Source organism: Aythya fuligula, chromosome 3, assembly GCF_009819795.1.
Source record: "Aythya fuligula isolate bAytFul2 chromosome 3, bAytFul2.pri, whole genome shotgun sequence".
Classification (NCBI taxonomy): domain Eukaryota; kingdom Metazoa; phylum Chordata; class Aves; order Anseriformes; family Anatidae; genus Aythya; species Aythya fuligula.
In genome coordinates, this window is record NC_045561.1 from 18387469 (window position 1) to 18402468 (window position 15000).

Consider the following 15000-nt stretch of genomic DNA (forward strand, 5'->3'; position numbering starts at 1 on the left):
TCTACGCCTCCCAGCCACGATACTGTGGTCGCTGGAGACATAAGCCTTGCTAGGACTTAACAAGGGATGAAAGGTTTGACTTTTTGGTAAGTTTCTTAGTTTTCTTGAAGTTTGTGTCTGGAGGGACTGTAGCGAGAGCAGGCAACTCAGGGCTCTTTCAGAGCTCCCTAATTGCGCCATCAAACCCTTCACAAGCTGGGTGAGGTTGGCAGGGACCTCTGGAGGCCACCTGCTCCAACCCCTGCTGACACAGGGACATCCAGAGCAGGCTGCCCAGGTCCATGGCCACACGCAGCTGCCTTTCCCTGCTTTCCTCATGTGACTTACAGAGCTGAAATGCACTTGCTTTGTCAAGCTACAGGATAAAATGATTACTCGAGGTAAACACGCTGTGTTTTCTCTCAAAACGGGTTGGTAGCTTTGATGAAGTCTCCTGTTTACCAGCCCTGGGCACTTCCATGGGCACTGTGCATGGTGCAGATCCTCAGAGGTGACCACGTGCTTGAATGTGTGAGGGGAGGCGGAAGGAATCCCAGCTCTTGATCAAGAGCAGTGGGAAAGTTGTAGTGGTGTTCGTTTTATTATGATTTTTGTCTGCACCCGTCATTCAGTGGCAAGTTGCGTTTTGAGCCCCATCCTGTAGCAGAAGTGACATTCATCAGCATAAGGTGGATGGTTTCCCACCTAAATCCTTCTGGGGGATTTTTAGTGGTGATCATTTTCACAGTACTTAAGTTCAGGTAGTGTAAAAAAATCTCTAAGAGGAGCTTGCTCAGAGCAGTGTTTCCTAGGAGAGAGGTTGCATGGACAGGACAGGTGAATCAGGATGCTCCCCGGGGGCTCTGCCCTTTGTTACAGCTGACGATACCCAGACTTTTATGCCAGCACCCCCAGGCCCCCAAGGGGCTCAGGCTCTGTGGATGCCAAGATGTGACAGGGAAGCACAGGAAAAGAAAGGGAAACACACAAAGGGGCAGGTGTTACTAACTTCTCTTCCATCAAAGAGTGTTTAAATTCCCTCAAGGTTTTCTTCTTGTCATCGCAACTTTTATCCTGTTTGCAGAGCCTAGGTTGCAACGATCTTTGTGCTCCAAAAGTCTTGATCCTTTATGATTTCAGGCACTAATGTCTGCTTTTCAAAGCGTTAGTTGCAATGTTGATGACAATGGATTACTTCAGTGAAGAAACGTGGGGAACATATAGGTGTTTTCAGGCAGATAAGAAAATAGGAATCTCATGTTTAGCGCTGCCACTGGTGGCTGTTTCCTCCTCTCGGCAACGGGAGCCCCTTGCTTTTTCCTCTATCATGGAGGAAAAGGCCTTCTGGCATGTTATAAACGGCGGTGATTTGCAGATCCTTTCACGCAGCCTCTCGTGTGTTATCTCATATAATGAGAATTTCCCAGAGGTTCAAATCTTGGTTTTGCTCTGAAGACCCAGCAGTTACGAGATCATTAAGCTGCACAGTGCAGTTTTTAGTGTAGCCTATGTAACTTTTCCGATAAATGCTCAGTCCCTCCCCCACGAGCTGCAAGGCAAAAATGACAACTACTGTAATGTTGAAATTGGATCCAAAGGGATTTAGCAAACTGAGCATTTGCCATATTTAGCATCATCAAAGTTCCTTCTTTCCATACTTCAGTGATGCGTTGCTGATCTTCTGATTAGTTTGATAGGCTGTTCCTCTTAAATCACATCCACTACTCTTCCTAAACCCTCCACCTTTATTTCTTCTTGGGTGAAATTTGTGCATGTACTTTAATATTCCTAAATTGACTATTAGGGAAAAAAAAATGATAAAGCTAAAACGTGCGTTTGGTCCGTATCAAGCTGTGCCATTGATTTGCTCAGGAATCTGTGATACCGTGTTTCTCTCCCGGTGCAGTGGAACTGACAGCTTTTAGCAAAGTCAAATAAGATGTTTAACAAACCACATGCCCTATCGTTTTTAGCCTTGCCATTGTACCCTTGTGGCTGCGAGCCAGAGAGAGATACAACGCCTCCTCCCGCGCCGTGCAGCTCTGCCCGTGTTTTGTGTGCACACGTGTGTGGACGTGTGTGTGGCGGCTTCCACGCTTCTCTCTCCTGCTGTGGGGTTCGCTGGAGGAACTTGTGCTGAGCGTAGCTGCACAGAACAATTTGAAAAAGAGTCTTGAAAGAGGGGGGAAAAAAAGCTTTTTCTTTTTCTTTTTTTTTTTCTTCTTTTTTTTTTTTTTAATGAAAAATGAAGATGCTTCTCTCTTCTGGGGCAGTTCTGCCAAAGAGGGAGAAGGCGGCTTGTCCTGGTGAATGAAAGCCGCAAATGTCAGTGTCCCAGCACAAGTGCCGAACGAAGTTGGTCAGAAAGAGAGGACAGCTTGCAGTGCCACTTGATATCAGTCTCATCTGTGGTGCTGCCATAGGCTTTTTGAATGCCAGCTGCAGTAACGAAAGTCAGGTATTGTTGCCATGCATGAAAAGAAAAAATAATCCCAAATCATTTTGTAACTCTCTTTCAAAATCTGTCCTAAAAAAGAGCATCAGCACTCACAGTTGTAACTGTGACAGGGTGGTTTCAAGTGAGGGGGACACCATGCTGCCAGATAAAATAAAAAGCCAGATAAAATAAAAATATGGTTATTTTTTCTTTTCAATTTATTTACTTAAACCAAGCAAAAGAAATTGGCCTGAGGATAGTACCTGGATTTTATCCTTGCTTTGGCTCCCGTTCCTCCATCAGCCGTTTTCCCTGGCATTTTTTGTAGTTACTGTCATCCTCTGTACATTAACATCTCTCTGCATGGTCCTTTTCCTTGTACACATTTAACAACCCAGCCCCAGCTCTGAAATCCCAGGCTCAGTCCGCCCATGCAAGGCATTTCCCTCGATTCCCTCCCTCCTGCCTGCCGCATACGCTCACTACGCTCCTGCACATAGCCCATGGGAACGCCCCAAGGTGAAAAACATTTTTAGGAAGTTGCCTCTGCTTTTGGCAGGGGAGAATCATAGTGGTGAGAAAAAACCTAATTGAGGCTGGTTGTGCTCAAGTCTTAGCAGAATGGTTATCTTAAAGAGCTTTGAGTTAGTCCCATAACCATCAATGGGATTAATTAAAGCAATTCAAGTAACACCACCTATGAAGTCCAAGTAATAACCCAGTCACATAAGTGGTCCATGAGCTCTTGAGAGGAACGCTGGCTGCCAAAATTTTCAGAAGTGATGATGGGTTTAGGCCAGGTCCATTTTGAGATGCTCAACTGGAGATGTGTCATTGAGAGCCACTTTGTCAGGAGGTCCTCGATGGTCCATTCCCTGACAATGACGTGTGCCCATTACTGCATCCAAAAATCAAGACATCCTAAATTATTGAAAATTCCGGCCACTCATGTGCCTATTTTAGGAACCCGTGTCCTTCCTGCAGGATTCATCTCAAACCGAATTAGGGTTCATCAGAAGGAGAATTAAAGCCTTTGAACCTGATTCTTATTTAAACTGAGGCCATGTACACATGTTTTTGCAATACGAAGGCACTGTAAGGGAGAATTTATAACCACCCTAATGCTCCTTTACACAACTCGAGCAGTGTAAAGTGGTCTCCAGAGAACTGAAAATCAAGTCAATAACTTGCTAACTTCCATCTCAAAGCTTGCGTGCTCTTTCTTTGCAAGCTGCAGCGGCGATCTGCGCACTTGTAATGGGACCAGAAGTGGGCACAGGCTAATGGGACAGTTGTTTATTTTAGTATTACACTCCTCGCATTTTTTTCCTCAGCTGTAGACTTCCTCATTCAAGGGGTTTATTGTTGTAGTGTTTCGACATCATTCTCAGCATTCTTAAAGAAAAAGTCGGAAGGCCTCTCTCTTGCAGTCTGCTGCAAGGAGAATAAAGCTGAATTTGCAATTTGAGAATAGCAGACATAACTGTCCCGATTCCCCTGAAGAGAAACTAAAACATATATCTAGATGGAACTTCCTTCTCACTTAAAAATCTTCTTGCTTTCGGGAAATTTAATTGATGCCCTCAGGCCTTTTTCCTTTTGTTTTGTTTTGTTTTGTTTTGTTTTGTTTTAATTTTGAAGAGGCGCTCTTGTGAAACAGCAAAGCTTTCCTTGAAAACTGCACAGGAGTCGAAGCTGATTTGTAAATCGAGTAACAAAATCCACGGCTTTCAGTAGAAGGGCTGTGCAGCACACGTATCAATTAATGCTGGTTAATCAGCTTTTGCAGTTGGTGGAACTGCAGATTGTAGTTGGAAGCTATTAGGGAGGAATCGCAGGAGGAATACTGTTGCAGGACTACGCTCGTTTTTTATGTTTGTGTCCTCTGGATTCAAGGTGTTTGTATAATGAAGTTGGCACATTGATATATGATCTATTTTTTAATGTCATTACAATTTTAGTTCCCTCTGCCTTTTTGTCATTGGGTTACATTTAAGCACAGCAAGATCAACTTTAAACTTCCTTACTCAACAGCTTTATTAGTTATAACGTACCGTGACCTTTCTCAACATTCTTAAAGAAAAAGATACAGTGTAATGTCACTTTACTTTGCTTATTGTTCTTTGTTGTGGTGAACAAAGCATTTTCTACAGTGGCTATAGCACATAATTATACAGCTTTCAATAGCGGTGTCTTGGCACATATCAAAGTTCAGAAGAGCCTTTAGAAAAAAAAAGATGTTTTGTGGCAGCCTAGGGAGGGTCTCATCTTTCCTTCAGAAAATAGTTCAAGGCTCTTCTGTCAAGCTTCCCTACTTAGAGCTTTTTCTCCTCCTGCTTCATAAAGTTTAAAGGGGATTCAGTGGAGTTCTATGATCTATTTCCTTTGAAAGATTGTTCCTTTGCACAGAGAAGTCCTTTGACTTCAAGAGTTCACAGATTCATGTCTTTAGGTATCATATGTCTGACCTTATCAGTTACTCTATTTAATGTAGGAGAAAAAGTCTCAACTCTTTGTGTTTGTCTGTTTTGCCTCTGTGAAATGATTTGGTGAAAAGACCATCCTTTTTAACACACCACTGAGAGGCCGTTTCTGACTGTAACCTACCCTGTGGCTCTTCTAAAAAAAAAAAAAAAATTGTCCTTGTGTTTTGTGTATGGATGATTTCACAGTGAGAATAGAATTATACAAGGACAGGCACACATAAAAAAATCTTTTGCTCTCTTTTTCCTAAATGATCTATTGGCTATTTTGGTGGCTGCTACTCTGGTTCCCCAACAGGCACGACCATTTAACAAACACAGAGATAGCGGCTGGAGTGCTGGGCCAGCAGTAGGTTTTCCCTTGCTTCGACCTACCCCAAAGGCCTTCATAATTAATTGTCCTTCAGAGATGAGGAAAGTTCAGAGACAGTGTGTGTAGCGATGTCTATTGTCTGACATTCAGTTCTCCTTCCCTCAGCTCTTTTTCTTCGTTCCACAAAGGGTTATCAATAGGAGCAGGGAGCAAGCTCTCTTCTAACAGCTGCTGGTGGTGGCGGTGGCTGTCTGCGGAAGGTATCATTGTGTTCAGCCATCTATGGATTAAATGGCTGCAAAACTTCTAACAACCTTTTCAAACGGGCGTGTTTATTTCATCTAGATTACACAGACCTATTTAGCTAATTAAAAACTTTCTCAGAACCCCTTCTCCTTTATGCAAGGGGGGGAAAAAAATTGCAACCCTGCTGTAATTATGAAGAATGGCTGCCATGAAACTTTGGTAAATAAATGAAAGATTCGATCAGCCAGCTTTGATCGAAACGCACCAAATAAGCGTTGGTTTGTTTGTTGAGTTGCTCTGTGTTTTTGCTTCTTTCTGTTGTTTTGGTTTTGTGGTTTGTTTGTGTTTTTTTTTTCTTAGAGGGAAGAAGGATGCGTAGTAGAAAAAGCATGAAAGAAAGCGCTGGTGTGAGCTGTAACAGAAACAAACACTCACCCAATTTAAAAAACTGCCACAGTTCCTCCTGTCTCTGCTCATAACATCAAAGTGCAAAGAAGCTGGAGTTTGCTAAGCAGATTATTAATATTGTTATGCCTTCTGCTATTAATTTAGATTCCTCTGTGGCATAATTATTAAACTTCATATACCACAGGATGAAATTATATACATGCTTCCCTGTTCTCCCCGATGGTACGCTGAACAAATATATGGTATGGTTAGTAGATATGCAAGAAGTATAGTCAAATTAGGGCTGTTTATTAACAATCGTTATGTTACTGCTCCAATTAATTGGGCGAAGCCAAAAAAGACAAATACAATAATTCTTCCACTGAACAGTTTAACTAGCAAATTAGGGAGGTATTAATTTTTTTTTTTAATCGCAAAAAAAAAAAAAAAAAAAGGACTCCACTCTGGACCTTTACCTGCATTCTACAGAAATACATCGCTTTGCAATGAAACAGGATAATCATATAAAACATTTTCTGGGCTCCATCTCACTTCCTTAATGTTAAGAAGGACTGCACAACAATCAAGATCAATTATTGTACTGATTAAGTTATTAAGCCTGGCGTTTGGAAACAGGTTTTCTGTATTTAAGAAGAAATTACGTACAAAGAAGATGCAGCTAATACAGTAATGCAAAAAAAAAGATCATAAAAAATTAAAGTTATTCTTATGAATCTTTCATTAGAAGCAATGAAAAGGGACACTGGTGAAGCCAAGTGCTTTGTTCTTCTGAGCTCCTCTTGTAGGGCCTGATCCTGCGAACAATTACGTACTTGAGTGTTCCTTCTGCCAGAGCCCTGGTGGCGCCTTCAGCCAACCTCCTTCTCTGTTACCGTTCACCCAGGCAGCCCCGTGAACGACTGTCAGGGCTGCTCTGCTCCAGCAGACAAATGCTCCCTTTAAAAAAATCCGTCAAAAAGTCCTGTTAAAAAAAAAAAAAAAACAACACGCTACTGCATCGCCCAGCCGTACTGAGGCAAGCGCGTGCTTTTACGCAGGAAGAGCTGTTGTGAAATGATTTAAGGGTACTCAGAGCTTTTCAGATTACTCCCCACCGCAAATAACATGTTAAGTAGTAAATTGCCCTAAGCGGTGTTTTATTACTGATCAATAAAATAGTAATCTCGTCCTTTAGCGTGGAAAATAATTTGAGTGGGATTTTTCCTGGTTTAGTTCATGAATAACAGTAAACCAGAAAGTGCAGCCCCCGAAAAAAAGCGAAACCTGTCCTTGTTTGTTTCTAATTTCGCTCTGGGGGAATCCTAGGATTGTTCCAGCCGAATGGTGCAGGGTTTCTGTGCGTGCGCCTCTGTGTGCGTGGAGTGGTGGTGTGCCGTGCTTTGCTTTGGGTGAGGTTTTTTTGTCTCTCTCTCTCGCTCTCTCTCTCTTTTTTTTTGTTTTTACAGTTGTTTACTGGTACTCATCCTTATTGCCCCGTCCTCTTCTCAAACAAAACAACCCCTTTCCAAAAAAAAAAAAAACCAAACACAAAAAACAACAAAAACAAAACAAAACACAACTTGGCAAACTCTTCCGACTCCTACTGCCATTTCATTTTGCATTCAACAAGGGGTAGTGGGAATTGAAACGTCAACTGGAGATGGAGAAAAGCACCAATTTATAGTGCGCTAGCCTTGCACAATTCAAGATTTCTTTTGCTAGCTGCACACATTATACTCAACCTCTCGCCACTCTCTTGTGGCAGTTGTGAGGAATGGCTATTCCTTCCCGTGTGTGTACTGCAGGCCTCTAAAGACTCTTATTTATTCTCTCCCATGTCACCTTGTGTACAGTCTGGTCTGTGACACTGATGGTGATTATGTCATTATTTTGCTCTGGGGGCTTTGGCACATCTGCAGAGCTGATGCACATCTTCTTTGTTACGCTGGCATACGTCCCATAACGCAAATGCTTCATTAGCCTTACTGCCTGCCTCCTTGCCAGACAAGAATACCCAAATCCAAGCTTCTTTTTGCTCTGTTCTTTTGTGTCTGTGATGAGCCTTTATTCATCTTCCTAGTTCTTCCCTGTTTTCTATTTTTCTGTGCAAAACTGATTTCCAGATGTCTGTATTTGGGTTCTCCAAAAATCCATCCTGGATGAGGAGTGAGAAGCAAGGTGAATTTTAACCCATGTTATTCCTCACAAGAGTAAAGTCTTACTCCTCTCAAGCTTAAACCCTTTTTCATTCATCCTGCACAGAAAGAATTTGTTAGGCTAGGCAGTTCCAGTCAGTGGCAATATTTTAAAAAAAAGAAAAAAAAAGAATAAGAAAAAAATTACGAAACCAATGATTTCTCTTACCATCTAGTAAATTCTAGTTGTGGTGTAGTGGGTAACATGCAAGTTGCACGTTATTCTTCCAGGCTTTATTTCTTTTAGACAACACAGCTAAATTTTTCATGCAGAAGCGGCACCTTCCAGTGAAGGAGAAGAGAGTTTGTAAGACCTGATCGACTGAAATTTCTTATAAGCTGTGTGTTCTTACTCCTTTTTTCACATTAAAGGGCATAGAACATTTTGTACTGTGAAAACTGAAGAAAATGTTTGATCTTCTAAACTTTATCGAAGCTCTTCTATGTAACTATCATACCAGAGAGATTTGAACTAGTGGGCTAGCTGCTAGTTTTCTAAGATTTTGCCATCCACATCCCACCCACCCCGCACTTTTTTTACATGGTACTGAACTAAATTCTGGGCTGGATTCTCAGTTTTGGTGTAAATCAGCTCCAGCAGTCAGAGGAGCTAATTAATGCGTGCCAGCTGAAGAGCTGTCTTTTGTTGTATCACTATACAGTCAAGTGTGTGAATATTTGTTAAATGTTAATTGAAAAAAAAAAAGTTTCATTTGTTTATTTTAAAATGAAAAATTGATTGCAGACCTAGATTTGGAGCCACGGAGCCATCATGTTTATGGCTGTGGGGTAGAGGGGGGCGTTGTTTTTATTTTTGTAAGGGGCTCTTGCCAAAAGAGGAGGTCCCAGCCAATACCGTCTCATGGTGCAGGGTCTGGGCTGTGTGACTGACTTTAACAGAAGTCATACAGATAGGGTTGCCCCTCCTGTAGGACTTTGAGTAGGTCACCTTCAAGCAGAGCACTGCTCGGTATCCTCAAGGTGTTTTAAAATGGATGAGGGTCGGGTCCTCATAACATGAATTAGGGATTTTCCATGACCTTTGGAAACTGGGAGAGAGGTTTAGCAGAGTCACAAAACCTTGTGATCTCCAGCCTAATGCAATGGAGATGTTATTTTGAAAGATGCTTAAATCTGTAGAAGTGAAATGCTGAGCCCAAGAGGAAGCAATGGCAGAACATCGCAGAGGTCCACGGGGACTCTGTCCCCGTCACCTGCATGAGAGAGAACCTGGGAGCTGCAGGAGCCACGTCTCAGTACCATACTGAAGTGACGACAATAATGCAAGGACTGCAGTTAAAAAACACTACTCAGTCTAAGAGAGAGGGAGTATTTAGCATCATGGGGCACTTCGTAGCTACGCAGAGCTTGTGGCAGGACTGGCGTGTTGCTGAATTTTGTAGTGCAGAGACAGAGCCCAGCGCCTTCCTGACGCGTGTGCATGGCTGGGTGAGAGAGAGGGACAGCCAGAAGGGCCAACTGAACGAAGGTAATCGACATACTGGAGATGGTTTCTCCCTGTGGATCTGGAAGGGGCAAGGTTCATCCTTCTTATCTGCAGAGGGGGAAGTTGCACAGCCTGGTGCTGCCTTGTTTCACTGTGCTACCAGCGGGACTCGTGAACTGCCCTTGGGGGGCACGGTTTCAAGGCGCTGGTGGAAATGTGCCATCAGAGGAAGCTGTAGCCATGCAGTAGTCCAAAAGTGCTCAATGGTACGGCCTGGAAGTTGCTTCTGCATGCAACGGAGGGGCTATGTAGAGAGCAGCAGAGCGGGGAGACACGATCTCTGTTGCTCAGCAGAAAGGCTGCGGGACTGATTGAGGCTTAGGGGACAATGATGATGTAGACGCATAAATGCATTTAAAGCAGTAGTCTACAACTTCAGAAACTTTTCCACAGGAGAGAGGGGAAATCAACACTGAAAAGAAAAGCCCTTTAACTGCCAAGTATCAGTGTTCAGGGAGAAGCCGAAGTGGCTTATCTCATGCAATTGCGGAGAGGGCTGGCTCCATCGGGCCCAGCCTCGAGGTTATCTCATCCAGCGCCGTCTGCAGCCGCACCGTTTCCTTCCGCAAGGGCTAGAGAGGAGTCAAACGAGAGGCAGCTCAGTCCATTAGGGCTGAAGACTTTGTCTTCCGACCTCACAAGGTTCGCTGGTCCCGCACTGGACCTGGTAACTGGATGCCTACAGCCGCACAGCTCTGGCTGGAGCAGTTCATCCCATCACGGTGGGCTCCATCCAGACGTGCACAGCTACACTGGGCAGGAGCTCAGCAGAGATAGTCTAGGGGGAAGCCTGGGCTGGTGGGGCTGCTTCATTTACAGCATCCCGTGCCCACAAACCATGCGCAATTTCCTTCCCTGGCCCCTACCCTCTGCCATGGGAGAGAGGAAGGGAGGTCTCCCACTGCCAGAGGGCACGCTTACCACCTTCATGCCACCCCCAAAAGGACCCCAGTGACCAGCCATTTCCCTGCCAGACTGATTAAGCACCACCTGCTTCCCATCCCTGCCTCCCCTGGCCCCAGCACACACAAACCAAGCAGGGAAAGGGCACTGTGGAAACCGCTGGGGCTTTTTCAGGGGCAGGCACAGCCGACGGAGGTTACTGCAATGCAGAGAGGTGGGGAGAGTGAAGAGGAGTAAGCAACACCAATTACTGATGTTTACTCACTGTTAGATGTTTTTATGCATGCATTATGAGGTGTACTTTAGATATACAAGCCTTTAATTGGGGCTTCTGCTATAGCATTAATGTTTCATCTAAAGGGCCAAATTCTGCTGAATTAAAAAAAAAAAATCCCTACGCACTATGAGCTCTGCAAACCTCTCTACTCATGGTTAGCGGTTTCTACATGCCCTGCTCTCTTAGGCATGGAAATAGACCTTGAGAGTGGAGGATGTCCTGCTGGGGGGCGAGCCAGCATTGGGTGGTCATCCTCATACTTACTTCCCTGGGCAGGTTTTTTGTGGGCGCCTGTGCACAGTACCTGCCAGAATTTGGCAGCAGGGCACATCATGTGCCGCTTGGCGTTGTCAGCAGCCTCTTGCAGCAGATTGCATTTCCCCACAGTGGGTCTGAGTTACTGTCAGACTGTTGGGGGTGTGAGTCTTATTTCTCCTCCAGGTTCGGAATGAGACACCTTGGGTGTGACAGTGACCCCTCCTGCGGTCCTTCCTTACTTTCCCCAACACATACTAAACCCCCAGCTATCACAAGCCGTGGGAGCCTTAGTGATTTTTCCACTCTGCAGCAGTGCCATTGGCAATGCAGTGCGTTAAGGGCAATCAGAGTTTCCATTAGAAGCCTCTACGTCTCATTGCAGCTCTAATTCATCAGCAAGGCAGCAAAGGAAGCTTGATAATCATCTCCCCAGTTACATGCTATCGATAATTTTTTGAGGAAGGGGAAAGGGGAGGACCGAATTGCAAGGTGCAAATAAGTCTAAATAAATTGTCAAATGGGAAGTCTGTTACTTTTACTCCAGCCCGCTCAGCTCTTGGGTCTCACCAAGTTTTCTGCTTAAAAGCCGGCTTGCCGAGGCCGTTGTGTTTGCAGTGGGCAGTAAGTGTATTTCTGTGATGGGTGGCCTCAGTGCCTGAACTACGGTCACAGCAGTGCCAGGGCAGAGACCCTCCAGGCATACTGGCCACACAGGGACAAGCAGGAGGCAGGTGTGGGACGATGTGTCTGTGCCCGTAGAGCTGGGAAGTGCTGCTCCCTTCCTGCCTCCAGCCGGGGCCGGCAGCGCTGACGGTGCTCCAGCCGCCCGGGGAGCCTGCAGAGTACTTCCCAAGCTTTATTTGTGGAAAAGCTTAATTGAAATGCAAGTGATTAAATCTAATGTATCGCGCAGTATCCATTTTCACTGTGCTACCACTTTCACTTCCCTGATAGTATCAGACATCTCAGCAGCCCCACTGTCAGGCTTTTTTTCCTTGTAAGAGCCGTGCCCGTTCTCCCTCCTTTTGTGAGCTTGGCGGAGGAGATAACAGTAAGCCAGCAGTAGATTAGTAGTGCCCCAAACCCCACATGGGGGATAAGGCATCTCAGCTTCATTTCAGGCAAACAGGTTTAAAGTGCATTCTTAAATCATTTGAGGGCCATGTGTTTTCCAGCTTTTTACAAAGACTGAAAAAGCTCTGGCATAACAGGAACTGCAAGAAGGAACCTCTGTTGTTTTCCCAATTTTTCTTTCCAAGCTGGGCTCGGGCTAATGCTTTTCTCTTCCTGCACACCAGGCTCAGCACTGCCGTGTTGGTGCTGTCCCACAGGAGTGGGATCCCCTTTCAGTGGTACTGGGGCTGGCAGCAGGACAGCAGACCATGCTGAGCAGCCACCCAACTCCTTGTCTACCTTCTTCTCTTCCCCAAAAATCTGTTTCTTAACAGATTTGCACAGCAAGAGCTGTGAGAGCAAACTCAAAAGCAATAAACACAGACCGTGGTGGCACAAGAGGGGACTGAGGCACACGTAGCAGTGGGCAAACCAGTGCCCTGGTCTCTAGAAAGGTGTTGGTAGGGAGAAAAGTGTATTTAGGGAAGTGTCCAATGGCTGAGGTATTTTTCATTTGTGTTTTTAAAGTAAAAGCATCCTTTCCAACTATTTCCCTCTCCTCATAAGTGATAATGGAAGAGGCATTAGCCTTTCCATCGCCTGAGCCAACCTATTTTTTTCTAAGAGGTGTCCAGGATGTTCAGCCAATTGAGTGATCTAATTAGCTGAAAATTGTTAATTTCCTTTACCTTATAAAGCACCTAACACAGAAACTGTTAAATAATGTTAAGTGTCAGACTTAAACCGAGAACATTGGGCCATATGCTGCCGTGGCTTTCGCGCCAAAAAGTGTAGCAACTTACTCCAAAACCTGCCTCCAAATTCTGTGCAGAAGCCAAAGCCTCCTGCTTGATATGCTGCCACACCAACTCGCAGCACTAAGATGGTCCCACGCAGCAGCTCGCCGCGCTCGGGGAAGGAGAGCGTGTGGATGTGTGAGGGGAGGGGAAGGGCTGGGTAAACATGCGAGGGGCCAGGACACTGGGACACCAGCACGGTATTGCACACATGCTGCCCTTGAGAGAGCAGGAGAAGCTCTGGACAGGGTTAGCCTGGGAAACAGTGCCTGCAGCTGTGAACTGTGCAAGTCCCTGCTTAGCAGAGGGCCCCGGGGATAGGTAGGTGAGTGGGATAGGTGAGAATGGGCTGCTTCTAGCTCTTCGTGTAGTAGGGGGTCACTGGCTCGGTGGAATGCACGTGGGGAAAGACACCAGTGTCCCAGTGTCACCTGCCTCCCCACAAGCCACAAGAAAATGGCCTCAGAAGTAGCCAGGTGCCTTGCTGTGTTCCTTCTGGCTTGGCTCCAGCGTTGGTGCCTTAGGGGAAGGGAAGGGTTGGGAAGGGACTACCACTCCATAGGTTTCCTCCATGACAGGCTGTGAGTATGGGAATACACATCTAGGTGCCAGCTTGCCCCCAAAGCCCACAGGCTTAAATCTTCATCCTGTGAGTAAGGGACACGGGGCTGCACATGGGTGATGTATGTAGACTTTCTCAAGCATCTCCTTTCAGAAGGTTGTGCTGTGCCCCCAAAGCTCTTCTGTAACACTGGATCTCATTCCCATTATCAGCCAAGGTCAGGTTCTCACCCCGACTTTGGGGTGCTTGTGCACATCTAGTTTGTTCTTTGTATAAGGTCCTCTAGCATAAATATTTCCCCTGAATCATCTTCTGCCTTTGCTGCACCTGTGCTGGTCCAGACCACTGCACACCCACTGCAAAGCCATCTGCACTGGAGCTGCACATGGTGAGACTGCTCCCCCGGCACGGACTCACTCGTCATCCCGGAGAGGTTCTCCACCACTTGCCATAATGGATGCTCTTTATGTCTTTTCCTGGGATTAAGAGGCTCCCTGCGGAGCCCCCCTTTCCTGTCACTGCCCAGACCATCCACCTAGAAGAGCTCGAAGAGCAATCTGGCCTCCCCCCCAGCCTGTTTACCTCCCCTCTCCACGACCTTGCGCTCTGCAACGTGAGCAGCCTTCACCAGCTGAAGACCTCTGATCCCAAGTCCACAAGAGATTTTGGCTTTCCTATTTGGCAAGGCGACTTGTTGCCCACCAGGTCAACATGAATAAAGATTTTTTAAATCCATGAAGTCCTGCAATTTCAAAAAAAAAAAAAAACAAAAAAAAAAAAAAAAAAACAAAAAAAAAAAAGGAAAGCCACCTCTGGGTAATTTTACTTCTGCTGGCAGCCTGACATCTTGAGCTGTCTGTGCTGCACTTGTTTATTTCTGCTCATAATTAGGATCAAAAAAATCCAAACAAACATTCACCAAGAATTCTACTTTATATAAAATTTGAAAGTAAAATCAATCCTGACCCAATCTTATCATTTTTAAAGTATGTTTATCCAGCTTTGTAGTAGGAACAAGCAGACTGTTTGAAGGCCACATAGTTTTCAAACCTTGGTTGCAACACGTTACCCCATTTTGAAACCGTCTTTATCTAGCCGAGAAAACTAAAATCTGTTTGACAAAGTAGCACTCCAGCCAGTTTATCTTGCAATATGGCTTTAGCTCACAGAGCCTATTGATTTCCTTAAATTAATGTTTACAGAATGCTACTGAATTTCACTCAACGGGACATTGTTCTTTTGAAGCTTTGTAAAATATGATACAGAGTGTTATTGCCGTTTGTTCCTTTGCTAAGACTGATGAAACATTTATTTTTTTAAAGTGCAGCCTTGAACTATAGCTGTTTCCTACAAGTGTGTTTACTCTTGGAACATTAGTAATACAACACACTATCAGACTCCAGCACAATACCACAGGCAAAGTCTGTAGGTACGCTCTGGCCAGCCTAATCGTATAAATGGAGCTGAAGTTTAACGCAGATTAGACATCGTATGAGAAAAGGTTTCAAGCTTAGCCCAGCTGTCCCTGTCTGAAGGATCTTCA

At 45.0% G+C, this 15000-nt stretch overlaps 1 protein-coding gene across 1 annotated transcript in view; it reads left to right on the plus strand.

Moving 5' to 3' along the window:
* Window positions 1-15000, plus strand: part of PROX1 (prospero homeobox 1) — a 42687-nt gene that overhangs the window by 20918 nt on the left and 6769 nt on the right. The gene's annotated exons all lie outside the window — the stretch shown is intronic.